The following is a 16,315-nucleotide window of genomic DNA, read 5'->3' as shown; positions in this document are numbered from 1 at the left end:
CAGGCATATGCTTCGGCTCGGCTGAGCCGCTCGGCCGCCTTCAGCTACTGTACGGGCTATAGTGAAGCTACGGCTGGATCCTTCGGCTCCTACGTAAATAACCCCCTTAGTGTTTCATTAATAAAAGAAACAACATGTGCATTACCTTCAGTCTTAGGACTGTCTGAAAGTATCTCACTCACCACTAATGGAACTACAGGTGAAACTCGAATAATTACAATATCGTGCAAAAGTAATTGCAGTAAGTGCTGCAAAAGGGGCCCAAACCAAGTACTGAGTACATATGCATGCTTGTACTTTAGGTCCGATATTGTTCTATGTACAATCCTTGTTTTATTGATTGCATGTAATAATCTACTTTTTTGAGGTTGTGGATTTGGGGTTCTTGGGGTTTTCATGAGCTGTAAGCCATAATCATCACAATTATGACAAATCACGGCTTGAATTATCTTGCTTTGCATGTAATGAGTCTATCTCATATATTAGTTTCACCTTTTAAGTTGCATTAGTGAAATAAATGAACTTTGCACGATATTCTAATTATTCGAGTTTCACCTGTACTTTGGCAAGGGAACCCTACCGTTTTACCTCCAGCTCTGTGCAGATCTCTAGGAACAGCAGTAAGCCAGATATAAAAACAGTAATTTATTCCACAATGAAGAGCCTTGCAACTATTATTGAGTAGGTGCCACTAAATTGTGGGAGATGAAAGGGCTTTACTTGAGATATGATTTGGCTGATGGTTGGAATTACCAAATTTGATTTTGTGTCCCCCTGGGGTTTTGGGTGAGGTAGATGAGATACATATATACACAATACATACAATATAAACATATGAATACAGAGTACATCCATGACACGGGATCCCCAGAGCACTATAGGTTTTTTAAAGAGAGCACACCAGAAGCTGTTTCCTTTCATACTCTCTGTGGTTGATTAACTAAAAGAATAGAGGCTTTTCACTTTCTAAAATAAATGTTCACTGAGCTTAGTAAAAAGAATGAAGTTGTGTTCACTTCAATCAACCAATCATGTACTAGGAAATGTCCTGTTTTTGTAAATTCTCTAACATATGATTTGAGAAGTGAGTACAGATGTGCTTTATTTACTTTCATTTACGTTGCAAAGTGAACATATAGTACATGTTTCAAAAAAAGCATTCTCCTTGCTAAGTGAACAACCTTTGCTCCTTTAAGGCCCGTGCCAATGGACTTTCGTTCCCTTCAAGTGGGTTTTGCATTCCTATCCAAGCTTAAGCTATTGAAGCCTGTGAGCATTTATTTATTTACCTAAAAGAAAAAAAAATAGCCCTTAACATAATACAAAAAGAAATGATATACAAAACTGCTACATGTTACCTTTAAGTATGAAAACTGACAAGCAAGTCTGTTTGATCAGTTATAGCTGACAAAGATAAAATGGTTTTAAAGTCTGTGTTTGCAGAGCTGGATATTGTAAAGTGTATTCCATGGTGGGGTTTCACTGTATTTGATAGCAGACTTCAGTAAACACCTTTTTCACCCAGAATAAACCTCTAGGTGCAATTAGGTCATTTGTGTCTGCTATGTTCTGACAGGCTTCACAGCAGTGATCGAAACAACAATAAACCTTTTTGTCTCCTTGAATACTTCCTTGTAGACATGAAAGCCGGCAAAAAATGTGTTTCGTTTCAGATTTTTCGTTAATTTTTCGGGATTCGGATCCGAAAGTCGATTCAGCTCCAGATGTGGAAATGGAAATGGGGGGAGACAAGCATGCGCCCCCCCCCCCCCCTGCACCATACCAGGCCACATGCCCACGACATGGGGAGGGTGCTTAGCCAGTGGGGACCGCCTGGAAAAGCACCATGTCGATGAGGACAAGGGCCTCTTCCCCACAACCCTGGCCCAATGGTTGTGGGGGTCTGCGGCAGGGGGCTTGTCTGAATCTGGGTGCTCCCCCTTGTAAATGGGTTTAAAGTTATAGTTGTTATCCCTACTCATTCACCAAATAGTAAAGAAAATCGTAAATAAACACAAAACACAGTGAAAAAATCCTTTATCAGAAAAAAACACAGGTTTTGACAAATTACTTTATTTTAAAAAAAAAGTGTCCATCGAAGTAATCCATCATCAATCACATTGTCTAGTGATGTAGGTCCACATCAATCATGATAAACGGTAGCCGCTGATTTACTGAAAGAAAAAAAACATGCCGCCTGCTGACCCGTCCAATCCCGATGAACTCTTGCACCTCTGTTGACATTCAGGTCCAGAGCTGAAGGATCTAGCCGTAGCTTCGGCTGATCTTTTGGCCCCAGGACCCCTTTGGTTCAGTAGAACCGAAGTGCTGCTGTATGGGCTAATCACTATAGCCCGTACAGCTCCCGAAGTCGGCCGAGCGGCTCAGTCGAGCAGAACGCATATGCTTTGGCTAGACTGAGCCGAGGTGAAAGCCGGAGCTGGCTCCGGCCACTTGCACAGACAGATCAGCGTCCCTGGTGACCAGGTAACCAGGGACACTGATCTCCAGACAGCCCAACTCTCCCGGACGCTACGGCAGTCTCCCGCTATTAGATAGTGGCTCCCGGCCGCCCGTGAGAGAAACACTTTCTCCCAGAAAGGTTTACTCTGCTCGAGCAGAGTAAACCTTTCCCTGCTTTTTTTTTTTCTTCTGACATCGGAGCCGTTGGCTGCCGTCAGAATAAAAAAAAAAAAAATCACCATAGGAATGCATAGCTAGATTGCTATTGGCTATTTCAATTTGCAATAGCCAATAGCAAACCAGCTATTGCACCCGCCCACTGCTGCTGTCAATCAGCAGAGGGGGCCTGAAGTTCTCCATCAGGTCCCCTCTAGTGATTGACAGCAGCAGAGGGCAGGTGCAATAGCTAGTTTTCTATTGGCTATTGCAAAGTTAAATAGCCAATAGGAATCTAGTTATGCATTTCTATGGTGATTCTTTTTTATTATTCTGACGGCAGCAGAACCGCCCGGCCAATAGAAAACAGTTGGGCAGAGCTAGCTGTCACTGCTAGCTCCGCCCAATCATGTTCTATTTTATTTTATACTACTTTTTTAACTGTTTTTCTATTCTGCTCGGTCCCACAGAGGTACCGAGCAGAACAGCCGGCTCACTTCACTATGGGTCGTTTATTCACTCGGCTGCCTACGGCAGCTTAGTGAATAGACCCGTTAATGTCCTCACTTTTTGGCCTAGCAACACCCAGTGACATTTAACACATATTTCTAAAGCCTTCCTGTGAGTGCGAGGTGTCGCAGGCCCACCCCTTAAGGGGGCATCCCCACACACCCTGACTTTGCAGTGTAATGATGCAGAGAATGACACACACATCATCACATCAGTGCTGCTCTCTGCATCATTGAGGACTTCCCAGTACCAGAGAAGAGGCCCTGAGAAAGATAACCCTGTGCATCATGTGACTGGCCTGAATATATCTGGAAAAGGCTGCAGAGTTGGCCTTTAATTTTTAACATGAACATTTCAGACAAAAATGCCGTTATCTATTTTATGAATTGACGCCTCCCCAAGCACTCTTTCCTTGGTGGCAAATTCTCTTTCAGAGTAATAAATGGAATTTTGCATTCAGGAAAATTTAAGTGCACATCAGTAAACATAGCCTGGCAAATATTTTAGCTTGGCTTATACTAAGCATTTAAAAATCACAAAACAAATTGCAATCCCAGTTAATCCATTTTGCTCTTTCTTATTAATGTCAGTTTTGTTTCTTCCACTCATCTACTGAAGTATTGCGATGTCTGTGTAAAACATTTTTTTTTCTTTTATCAGTAGTAACATTTATGTTGTTGGTCCTTTCTTCATGAAAACACAAAGTATATTTATAAAATAAATGGGCTATATCTTCAGCAGGCTGAGCCCAGAATTTGTCACAAGTCTGAAGTCTCTTGGCCTCTAAAAGGAAGCTCCTCTGGTGTATTTTACACATCGAGACCATTGTGACAATCCAAGCCTGTCACTTCTGTCCCTTAAGGGATCTTGACAGATTACAAAAAAAACAAACAAAAAAAAAACAATTTTAAGCTCACATGCCCCAGCGGGTGCCATAGCCACTTCACAGAGCCTGAAAGATGACCGAACTGACAGGACTTGACTTGTAGAGGTAGAGAGGTGACAAACTCTATCATTTGAAAGGGGGCAGCTGAGGGCCTCAGAGGCCTAACGTGCTCCCCTGATCTTAGAGCCTTACTGTTCTATTGAACCTATTTATCACTTTTAGGGGCCTAGGTACCACAGGGAAAGAAAAGTTGTTGGAAAAAAAAATGTATAAAAAAAAAAAAGGCTGGCAGAATTCAGGGGTGTAAATGATGAATTACTTTTCATCAGCTGAAAGGAAACATACTCCGGAACAATACTGAAAGGGAGCAGGAGCGTCTGACCTCCTGTTTCAAAGCAGCCAATATCTTCATTCAAGAAGACAACCATGAAATTACACAGAAAATGGGATTGTCATGAACAGGCCCTTGAAATTTCAGTATACAGTCATTACTGCATGGGAAAAGCCTTCATCCACTAATCAAAACGTGAAACAGACAAGAAAAGAAAATACAAACAGGCTTAAGAGTTACTTGGGAGAACGTAGAAAATCTACTTGACCATTCAAACTTTTACCCTCAAGTGTCACAAAACCATTAGTTTACCGAACATTGCTTTGTAATCTCGGGTTCCTTATTTATTTATTTTTCCGTTTTGTGACAAAAAAAAAAAACATTTTAGTTTGCCGACCTGCTATGTGTAAAAAAATACTTCACAAATTAAAAATAAATAAATAAATAAAAGTAAATAAATAAGGGATAATTTAGATGCATGCGTGCATTTTAACTGCATACTGAGATAATTCATGCAGAGCAGTTTAAAAATTAAATGCCGGTAATTAGGTTAAATTTTATCCCCTTCCAATGTTAAAATGTGTCTTGCCACATGAGTGGGTATTTTGTACTTAAACATTTGTCTTTTCATTTCAAAACTGTTGAGACACTTGTACAAGTCTCTTGTGTACAGCATGTCTAGTGTGTCGCTCGTGACTGACCCCAATTTCACCGGGGGAATTCCCTGTACTTGTGAGGAATTTTGAGCAGCTTGCCTGTTCGCTTATGCATGGCTGGGATAAAATAAATGGTGTAGCAATATATATTTAACTGCAAATCAGATATAAATGTCCATTTCATGCTTGCTCAATAAAAAATGGATGTCTTTAGTGTGTATGCTTGTTTTCAAGGATGGCACTAGCAGCCGTTGTATCATATAGAGACAGGAGGAGGGAGGAAGTGAAAGAGTGCAAGAAGGAGTAAAAATAAAGAGGAAGAGAGAGAAAGAGAAAGAGTAAAAAAGGAGAGAAAAAGAGCGAGAGGAGAAAGAGAGAGAGAGAAAGAGAGAGAGAGAAAGAGAGAGAGAGAGAGAGAGCGCAAGCAGATGTTCTCATTGGCTGTCTCAAGATACAGTGCGTTGCTAAAAAAAACAAAAACAAACCATTGGATCAGTGTCATATTCCATAATTAGTGGTACCATGTTGTGTGCTAACACATTAAAGATGATAAGCTGAATTCAAAGGGGTTGACTTAATAAATGCAAATAGGCTACTCACTTTGCAAGGGGACTTTCCTACCACATTCACCAAGCTAAGTCAAACCTCCCCCACAAAGGGCAAATTTCCTTGCAAAGTGAACAGCCCATTTCCCTTTAGTAAATCCACCCCAATGCATTTGGATATGTTTAAGTACTAAAAAAACATATACATTTCACTGTAGGCAGCCACTGCCCCCCTTCCTCATGTCAAACCTATCCCTAACACTTACCAACCTGAAAACTAATCAATAATATAAAAAGTATAAAAAATAATAAAAAAGGAATAGTCCACTGTGGAAAGTACCAACACCCAAATTCCAGCCGCCAAATCATTATGTTCAATGCTCTCTTTGGGTATTCTAAAAGCTCCATGGTGATGAGGGAAAATATGTAAGCAACTATGGGGTCTATTCACTAAGCTGCCGTAGGCAGCCGAGTGAATGACCGACCTAAAGCGAAGTGAACCGAACGCTGTTTGGTTATTCACTTCAGGCTATCGGTCCCTCAGAGGGACCAAGCAGAACAGAAAAATAGTTTAAAAAGTAAAAGAAAAAAATAGAAACCGATTGTGCTGAGCTAGCAATGACAGCAGGCTCTGCCCAACAGTTTTCTATTGGCCGGCTGTTCTGTTGCCGTAAAAAAAAAAAAAACTAAAAAAAAAAAACTCTCCCGGCGTTCTGGGTGTCTCCCGGCCTCCCAGGAGAGAAACACTGCTTTTTCTTTTTTTTTCTTTATTCTGACACGTTTTTTTTTTATTCTGACACGGCTCCGTGTCAGAATAAAGAAAGAAAAAGCAGTGTTTCTCTCCTGGGCGGCCGGGAGCGGGAGACTCCCGGAGCGCCCGGGAGAGTTTGCTGTCTGGAGATCAGTGTCCCTGGTTAGCTGGTAACCAGGAACACTGATCTCTCTGCAAGTGGCCGGAGCCAGGCGTAAGATCACGGCTGATTCCGCCCAGCTGTCAGAAGCAGGCTGTCAGCCAGCCAATGGCTGGCCACTCTGCCGGCTTCGGCTTGCAGCGCGGCTCATCCGATCCGAGACATATGCCTTCTGCTCGACTGAGCCGCTCGGCTAAGTTTGGGAGCTGTACGGGCTATAGTGAATAGCCCGTACAGCAGCACATCAGTTCTACTGAACCGAAGGGGTCCTGGGGCCGAAGCTAGCTGAAGGATCAGCCGAAGCCACGGCTAGATCCTTCGACTGCTTCGTGAATAGACCCCCATGTATAATGGCAAAAAACACTAAATATATAAAACAATTTAACCAAGTGTTATATATACTAAAAAAAGATTTTAAAAAATTAGGAAAAGGGGAGCATACTAAAAAAGAACACTCTAAATAAATTATTTAAATTTGATTTAATTTATTGAAAATAACATAATACAAATACTATAAAAGGGTAATATTAGTAGCAGCAGTAACATATCTAAAACATTTGTATATATTATCTAGCAGTCACTCTAAAAATATATAAAGTCTGCAGTCACAGAAAATCCCAATTGTCACAGCGAAACATTTTTTTTTCCAAAAAGCCATTTAATATAACAGTTTGGCAGCACGTGCAAGTATGTTACATAATCTCTGCAAAAAAAAAAAAAAGTCCGAGGTAAACAGACCAGCTTGTTGCATATCATGTTTGCTTTCAATCTCTCAACTCAGCAGGTTCAGTAATTGGGCATCTGAAAAGTTCCTATATTTCTATCTCCAGCTGGTAATACACAAAAGGCAGGAAGTTATCTCATTAATGGGGCACCGGCTTTATGCAAATGACAGCGCCGAGAAGCTTCTTTTCATACATTTTTTTTTTCATAAATGACCCAATAAAGTTGGAATAAATGGCCATATTCATAGTCCTTTGTTGTATTTTTAGCACAAGACTTTTCTGTTGCTGAAAATATGACTAAATACTCCCCGTTCAATAGGGGTGTTTATGAAATAGGAACACTCAGACCTTTTATGCCTTCAACAGCCTTCAGTTAATTTTATTGCAGAAAATTAACATAATTAGTTACAGAGAATGGATGAAGTGGATAGACATGGACAAAAAAAGAAAAAAATGGGGTGATATCGACGGAAGGTGCTAGATCAAAAATGTTCAAAGTTTTCTAGACAACTTCGTTTTATTTGTTCAATGCCTGGAGACACTCTTTTTTTTTTTTAACCATGAAATTCACATAATGAGATGCAGTAGACAGATGACATTAGCAATGTACTGTGAGAAAGAGGTCAGTTTTCTCTGAAAGATAGTTACTGTTCCTGCCTGTCATTAATTTGCAGCTTCAAAGCACCAAGCATATGATAGTCTGGTATGTTAAGCAAGATCTAGTTATCTTTAAATAACCATTTTTTCCAGTTATTAGGGGCCAAAAAAAAACTTCTTACTAGGAGCAAAATTAAAGAACTCGACGGAAAAAAAATAATATATATATATATATAAGAAAATTGCTAAGATTAGCAGCAAAGAGATTGTTGTTTTAAATCTGCTGTTTGCACAGAATGGCTTAGGGTAGAAAAAAGGATTTAAAAAAAAAACATTTTTAGCAGAAATTGTTATGAAGCATCTTCTAAAAACAATGTCTGTACTCAAAAAAAGGCTAATTTGTTTTCAGAAAAATGGTTTTAAAGCAGTTTTTTTTGTTTTTCATGAGGTGGCTTAGGGCAGAATAGAGTTTTTTTTTTCTGTACTCAGTTTGTCATGAGTTTGAAAAAAAAATGCTGTCTGTGCTCGAAAAAGGCTAATTTGTTTTTAGAAAAGAGATTTTAAAGCTGTTTGTTCTTGTAAACTGGTAAATATCTTTGGAAAGGATATAAAAATACATCAGGCTGTGGTCTGGTGAAAAGCCGCTGATGATGTGACAGCTAGAGAGTGAATGAATTAGAATGTCATCTCCACTTCTCACCAATGAAAACCAAGATGGCTTTAAGCGCCACTTCATAAAGAGCTTTTTGCATAGCTATTTGTGCCTTTTTAAAAGTGAAAGTAGAGACAGTGTGATGAGAGAAATATAGTACTTGTCTGGCTTTGCTTTGGCTTTAATACTTTTGTAATTATTGACCTCCATAAATGCGTTGTCTACCCATCCCCAGGTGCCCTCTTATACCCGACTTTCCTTTAGGCCACTGACTTTACAGGGTGTAGGGTTTCTTGATCACACCACTCTCTGTAGCCCTAAAAGTAGAAATCTGTGCTCCATTGGAGTATGGGCCTTCTGTTTGGGAGGTCCTTCGGAGATGGATTAAGGTAGAATGGTGCCCTAGGCAAGGAAGCAGTTTTGGCTCCCTATTCCTTAGAGCAGTGGTTCTCAACCTGTGTATCTCAGGACCCACATTTGTTCTTGGTCATGTCCCATGCTGCACCTCACTGGAACGCACAGCATTGCGGTACCATGTTTTCCGGTGAGGATGATCTAACTGTGGGTGGGTTGCCATTCAGATGAAGGGCAACACAACACAGTTAATCACATGGGACTGTGGGATTAACACACTGTACTAGTGTGAACAGGCCTTTAAAAACACTGACAGACACACACAACCACAGACACAATCTCACACACCCAGAGACATTCTCACATACATTCAATGTAAATTTTTTTTTGAGATTTACCTGGTCTCCCTACCTTACGAGAACAGGAGTGGGTCCCCAGACTGGGGTCCAGTGTGGGCTGCTGTGCTTTGACGGAGCTCCATCCATAAAGGCATTACTTGTACAGCTTCCTTGCATGCTCTGTAGAGGTGCCGGGAGCCAGAATGTGACATCACTCTGAGCCGGGAAGCACTACATGGCATGCGAGAGAGCTGTAAGCAATACATGTAAGGATGAAGCTCCGTTGCGGCCATACCCCCACCATAAGCTGACTCTTGGTGCCGGCAGCATATTTTGAATGGCTACTCATCGCAAGAACTGACAGTGCTGTGCAGTGGAGGGCATGCAGCAGCCCACTGAACACGGGTTGCGACCCACCAGTTGAGTACCACGGTCTTAGATTGACATTAATGAGGACCTCAATAGGCACACAGAAGCTGCCCCATTCACAATGTCGGCAGTGACATAACCCCATCAGACACAAACTGCCTATAAGTGCATCCTCACTAAGTGAGTTGTGCTATTCCTCTGGTTTACTGTAGAAGTATGAAGGATGTAGCTGGGGCCACTGGAAATCCACAATACCCTAGGCTTTTGGCCCTAGATCTGTCCCAGCTTAAGTCCACTTTACCAGTTCTCTAGAGTTCAACACAGAAGCAAATCACTAGTTACCATTGAACCTCAGCTCAGAGGGGCAAACCCAATGTGGGTTCTGACTCACTTTAATTGATTCGCTCACCTCTAACCTTTAATGCTAAATTGCATACTTATTACAGGTCAGTAACTAATAAAGTACTGAAGTTATATTGGATCATCATGACAGCCAGGCAACTACCATTTTCAGAAGTGACAGTCAGAATCATCACACTTCATACTTCTTTCATTCAGGTTTCCTGGGAAAAAAAAATCAAAGCTTGGCTCCTTCAGTAGCAGACACCGAATATTTACTGAATATTTACCACTCCAATCGGCGGTGAGTCTGAACTCCACAGTCTTTAAGCAGCACAGCCTACAGCAAAGTCTTCTGCATCTGACACTTCCAGGAATTGTCAAAAGCCTACTTCCTCCATTGCACCCAATGGTTTGTCCAGCCAGTCCCTATATCAAGGCTGAGTCCTGCATTGACGTAGGGGCTGGTAGGAGGAACCCTGGTGCATGGCGGAGGACACAGGCATTTGACACTCCCAGAAGTCGAAAGCTGAAGACTTTGCCTAAAGCTGAACTGGTGGTGCAATGACAGCAGAGTTCAGACTTGCAGCAGGCCGGAGTAGTACATTTTCAGCGTCTTCTATTGCAGAAGCCCAGTTTCTGTAGCATAACTGCTCAATTGTAATGCTGATAAGGCAACTGGGTTAGTTTAACAGTTGACCCAATCAACCATGGTCAACTGTATTGCTGAAGTGTTACTTTAGTGATGAGTAAATTGGCTTAAAAACCAAGTGCATTGGCAAATGCAGATTTTTTTTTTTGTTCCTATGAATACATGCACGACCATTTGTCCATGCTACAGAAAATCGTACAACTCATAAATTATTATTGCCTGAATTGCATAATTCTTTGCACATCAGGTAGATGTCTATGGAAATATCCAGGGTTGTGAAACGTATGTGATAAGATAGAGGCTTCTGGTTGCTATGAGGTGTGAGCTATAAAACATCAGCAAAATAAAGGATCTATTATATATGCTGGCAAGCTTAATTTTCAATTTTAGGTGTGGTTTCTTTTAATTGTACCTAAAATTTGCAGCCACTTCCATATACCGTAATTAGAAAGAATGTTTATGTCTTCGAAGAAGAATGTTTAAGATCAGAAGAACCAGGTGTCGGGGATTGAAACTACTGGCTGCTGACCCTTTTTAGGCTCTTAATAAGTAAACCAGTAGCTTCGGGCAAAATAAGCTTTCTATAAGCTTTGCATGTGAGCTCTGGAAAGTCAGACATGGCAAATGACTTAATATTCTTAAGTGGAAAAGATGAATTGAGCAGCAGACTCAGTCATTTCTCAAATGTAGCAAACTGTATCTCATCAGCTCTGTTCACATTAATTCATTGTAAATGGGAATAATATAGCATGATATTAAAGGGACTTATTAATATAAATGTAATTAAATAATGGTATTCATACCTTAGGTATATACATCACTGGGCAAAATGTAGGCTGCAGAAATGCTTACACAGCTATACATGTATCCTGAACTAAACTGTTTAAAGTGTATCTAAACCCAAGAACAACACTTTAATATATTGCAGCTTACTAGTCCTTAGATGGGGTGGTTGCTTTCATTTTTCTTTTTTTCCCTATATTTTGAACTTGTCATCCTTCCAAAAACACACATCCTGTACTAAGGTAACAATTCTTTCTCACTATACTGTTTCTAAGTTCTCCAGAACCCCCCCCCCCCATTGTTATGGTTTCCATACACAATTACTTCCCATTCTAGAGGACAGGCATTTTAATTGGCTTATTTAACAAGAAACATGAACAGATGAGATATGATTGTGATGTGTTTCTACTGATTTAATGCGTATACAGTAAATCAATATTTATATGCTGTTTTAAAGCCCTTTGCTGGAGTCTACAATAGGCGTGACAGTCCTAGATTTCAGGACTCAAGGAACCTGGTAGAATATGAGTGGGGGAAGTCAGCAATGTGTGACCAATGCATAACAAGGTAGGTAATGGCCAAGTAGACCGCAGGTGTAGTCACCAATTCCTGAAGCCTAGAGATAAAGTGAGGTGCCATACTGAAAGGGAGTGAAGTGCAAAAAAGAAGAGACTTTCCAATCTAATCTGCCTTCTCGTCAGTTGGGGCAGTTTTGTGAGCCCCCTGGAGAGGTTAGAGGACTCCAGGGGCCCTCCATGTGTAATGTTTGCCATATCACTTTGAGATCAGGGTCTTATCCTGCTAGCAACCTTGTGCAAGTCTACTGACATAGATATTGCAACTAGTGGCACAACACTGTTCTACGATCCAAAAAGTAACCGTTTGAGCTACTTGAGGGAAGTTACTATTTACTTTGAAGATGTACAGTATATAAACCATGTTCCCCTTCTGGGCAAGTGGTTCATTCTGTGTGGCTTTCTCCAGCAACTTCAACTGGTATGTGCATACCTCGCTTAATTGGAAGACCATGTAATATATAACCTGTAGATGGAAAGTTCACCTACACTCAAAATATTGATTTATAAGCAACTTACATTAAAAAAGCAGCTCTAAATATAATTTGTATAAGCACCTTGCATAAAAAGTAGCCCTAATTTGTTTACTTCAAATGGAAGTTGAGGTGAGGTGGGGGAATTGGTGGGTTTCAGTTCATAAGAAAAAAAAATCTTAAGCAAGGCCCAAAATTGCCTGAGTTCCGCAATTATCCACAAGGCAGAGGGTCCTCTCAGTATAGACGTCACACAGCTTAAGAAACTCCCAGGTAATCAAATCAGAAAAGAGCGCCAAAGCAGTGCAGCATTGCTGCCTAACTTGGCTGACTCCAAGCTGTCATCTCCAATACCCCTGTCTCTGATGTATTGAACCAGGCTTAGAGTCAAAGTTCCTTGAGACTGTTGTCAAAGCCCTGATGAAATAGGTATTGTCTTTGCCCCCGAAATGCATGGGCTACTTTCTGTTGTCTTTGTGCTGGAAACCGGGTAATTTCCATTGTACAATTTTTCTGCTTAATGTTTAAGTAGATGTTGGGCTATTTGGTCGGGGATGGAGCTACTCTTTTCGGACTCTTAAGCTGTTCTGCTTCCTTTAGTATCTATTTCCTTTTCCTCTTTTTGTCTGTTTTTCTTTTCTTCATGCTTGCACACGTGCGCTGTTTAGTACATTGATGTTGGACAGAAAGTCTTCTATTTATATAGATATGGAGGAGATCATAACAAATGTTTGCTTTAGACATAGGTGGATCCCTACGCCAGATATTCCTCTCAGACTGTTTTGATTTCTGTTTTTGCTGATGGGGGATACATTGGCAAGAATAGGTGGATGGATATGTTCTGTTTTACAGAACTATTATATATTGTGTGTATGGCTTCTAGAGATCCCCTCCTACCACTTGACTATGCTAATGTGGAAGAATCTGAAATGCAATTGTATGCTATACTGATTGTGCATCATGTGCTATTTTATTGTTTTATTCTACCTTGGAAAATTAATAAAATACTTTGAAATATAGAATAACATATATTTTTGTACTCCTGAGACATTTGTTGGGGCTCTTTTCTGATTTGACTACTTATCAAATCCAGGTCATGGTATAGCTGTAAAAAATACATTTTTTACGATGTTTTGCTGGTCATCATTAGTACATCATTAGTTTAACATGCTTAGGACAAACATAAATCTATACTCAAACTAACAAAAACCCATCCAAACAATACAAAAAGAAGCAGCCTCGATGGACCTCTTTGTCTTTTTCTGCCGTCACTCTTCTACATTTCTATAAAACTTGTAATATGGGCAGCATTTCCATCAGACAGATGTCCGCATACAGGACAGATTACATTTTGCGTCCTCTTAGCGTTTTGCACGTACATTTTCCTAGCCAGCTTGCTCTATCACCATCATTTAACATAGATCTAACCTGAGGAAGCGTAATAAAAGTGAACAGCAGTTAATCACACCATGCAAGATGGGGCAACTTAAAGCCTTGGTTCAGCATCAAATTTTTAATATTTCCAGTGGAAATGTTAAGGGTAGAATTTGTGGGATCATTTAGCTTATAAATAATGATCCTGTATGTCTGTGCAGGGAAATGTCTATTCCCACTGCACATTCTGATACAGCAATTAATATCAATAAATGCTGAAGAAAGCAAATCTTGCTCAGTTTGCTCTACATCAGTGAGCATTGAGGAAATCATGTTTTTTATGTTCGTATTTACTATTTAGTTACTATCTGAAATAATTAAAGCAATATTTATAATGTGCCTACTGATTTAAAGAGGAACTCTCAGCCAAAGTGTTTTTCTTCCATCTAAACAGTCAAACAATTGATCTGTAAAACATTAATTGGATCTCTGGGTCTACTTTATAATTGTTTTAACCTGAAGAGAAGTCTGACACTTCATATTTCTTGTCCTGCCTGAAACATGAAAGTATCTAAGCATTGGCCTATGATGATTATTTTAAAGAAAACCTGTAACAAGATACATTTATAAGACAACATTTTTCACTTTCTTCTGAAAATGTTGCTTGCTTGGCTCTGATGACGACCCTTACAAGAAAAGGCTTTTGAAAGAGGATCATTTTAAAGGGTACTAAGACCCTTTTATAAATTAGAGCTGAACTTCAAGATACTTCACATACAAGTTTGAGGCACCCCCCCACAAACATGTTATTTTTAACATTGCTCTTTAACCCTCAATAAAGACCCACTTCCCTCTGGATGATATGTATTTTTTATTTTTTTGCATTGCATTTCCTCTATGCACTTTTTTAAAATTGACCTTGAAAAAAATTACAAGATTAGGCCCATATACAACAAAGGGGTACAGGTGCCAGTTTATGGATTTTTTCAAGTGCTTAGTGGACACCCAACAAACTGAACTTTGCTCAATTTACTCATTACTAGTGCCCAGAGTAGCTGGTAAATAGCCCTTTATTTTGGATCAGATATGTGGCAGTGGTGGGAAAGTAAGGACCAGTTTACACTATAGAGTTGTGCTAAGGGCACAGTACCCTTTATGATAGGCACCTTGCCATTTACTGTGACTTTAGTGCAATTCTATGGTGTAAGCTGGCCCTAAGTGTTAATTAGGTCTTTAAAAGGGACAGCACTGGTGCTCTCTTAGCGCATTTTGAATCACGTAGATGTGTCAGCTCCATGAAGTGCCAGAATCAGTGAATTAGGCTAATCAACAAGCCTCCAGTGCCTTCATTTGGGTTGAGTTCATGGACCTATGCAAGCTATGAGTTGCAGTTAAAGCAAAGCTAAAGGCCGCTATACTCACCCCAGTAATGCTCTCTCACTGGCACCGACATCTTTAACTGGTCTTCTTCTGTGTTTGACATCTTTGGCCATCTTGATTAGCCAGTACAGAATGACGTAACCCCTGTGCAGGCTCAACCTCATTCATCCCCTCACAAAGACATTTAAAGAAGATAAATTGTAAATACGTTTGAAAGCAGACAGGTGAGAAGCTTATATTTCAGAAAAGACAAAGATATGTATTAATGTACAGAGAAGCAGAAGAACACTGAGGAAACCCAAGGTTGTCTATGAGATTGTTAAAAGCATTACGATGCCTTAAATTGCATTTTTATAGCAATGGTTGTAGATTTTTCTAAAAGGATTGTGGTTTTTGTATGCTGCTACCATTTTAGATACAAATAGTACTAAGTTAAATATTCCTTCATCCTGAATAAGATTAATATCATCTAATTCTCTGAAATGAAATCCAATATATTAATACAGGGGTATAGAAAAAACACTAGAATGTGAAGATTTATGGGCCTGTGGGCTAAGACCAGTGTAGAAGTGTTGCAAATGTGTGATACATTTCTGAGAGTGTCGGAAGGAAATAAGGTATTGTGTTTTCACGAGGGACGGATAAAACATACGACTGTTGCTGCAGACCGGTTCCATGTTATGTAACCAGTAGAATGGGAAAGGAATTAATCATTGGTTTAGAACAAGAGGGTGTCACAGAGGCAAAACAGACACTGAAAACAGTTTCCAATCAAATTACAACACTCATAACGCTTAACAGATGGAGATCAATGTCTGCTCTTCGGACTGGAAACAGGAGTTCTGGATCTGGCTACTGTGAATGCTAAGGGACCTATTTTTGAAAGGTTGAAATTGATATTTTTCTATATAATCCGTTTCTTTCAATGGAGGAAAGGAGGAGAGGGAATTCGGCAAAGCGCACATTTTTGTGGGTTTATCCACTGTATTTTACCAATTGTTTGAGTTATCTCATTTTTATCTCTTTTTTTAATTTGTACTTTTCATTGATTGTTTGAAACTTGCTACAGCTTGTGCTGTCAAACTTTTATAAACCAGCAAAGTTTATCCACCAAATAGGGAGAGGTTTCACAATAACTATTATTTTACCAAACCTCGTAAGTAGGACCCTTTTTGTTTCTTGAGAACAGAACCAATCTTTATAATCTGAGGCGTGATTAATGGCATAGAGTTATAAAAATGCAAAG

The sequence above is a fragment of the Nanorana parkeri genome, unplaced genomic scaffold, assembly GCF_000935625.1.
Source record: "Nanorana parkeri isolate BGI_ZX_2015 unplaced genomic scaffold, ASM93562v1 scaffold140, whole genome shotgun sequence".
NCBI classification, from domain to species: Eukaryota; Metazoa; Chordata; class Amphibia; order Anura; family Dicroglossidae; genus Nanorana; species Nanorana parkeri.
Note: the sequence above shows the minus strand (reverse complement) of the source record.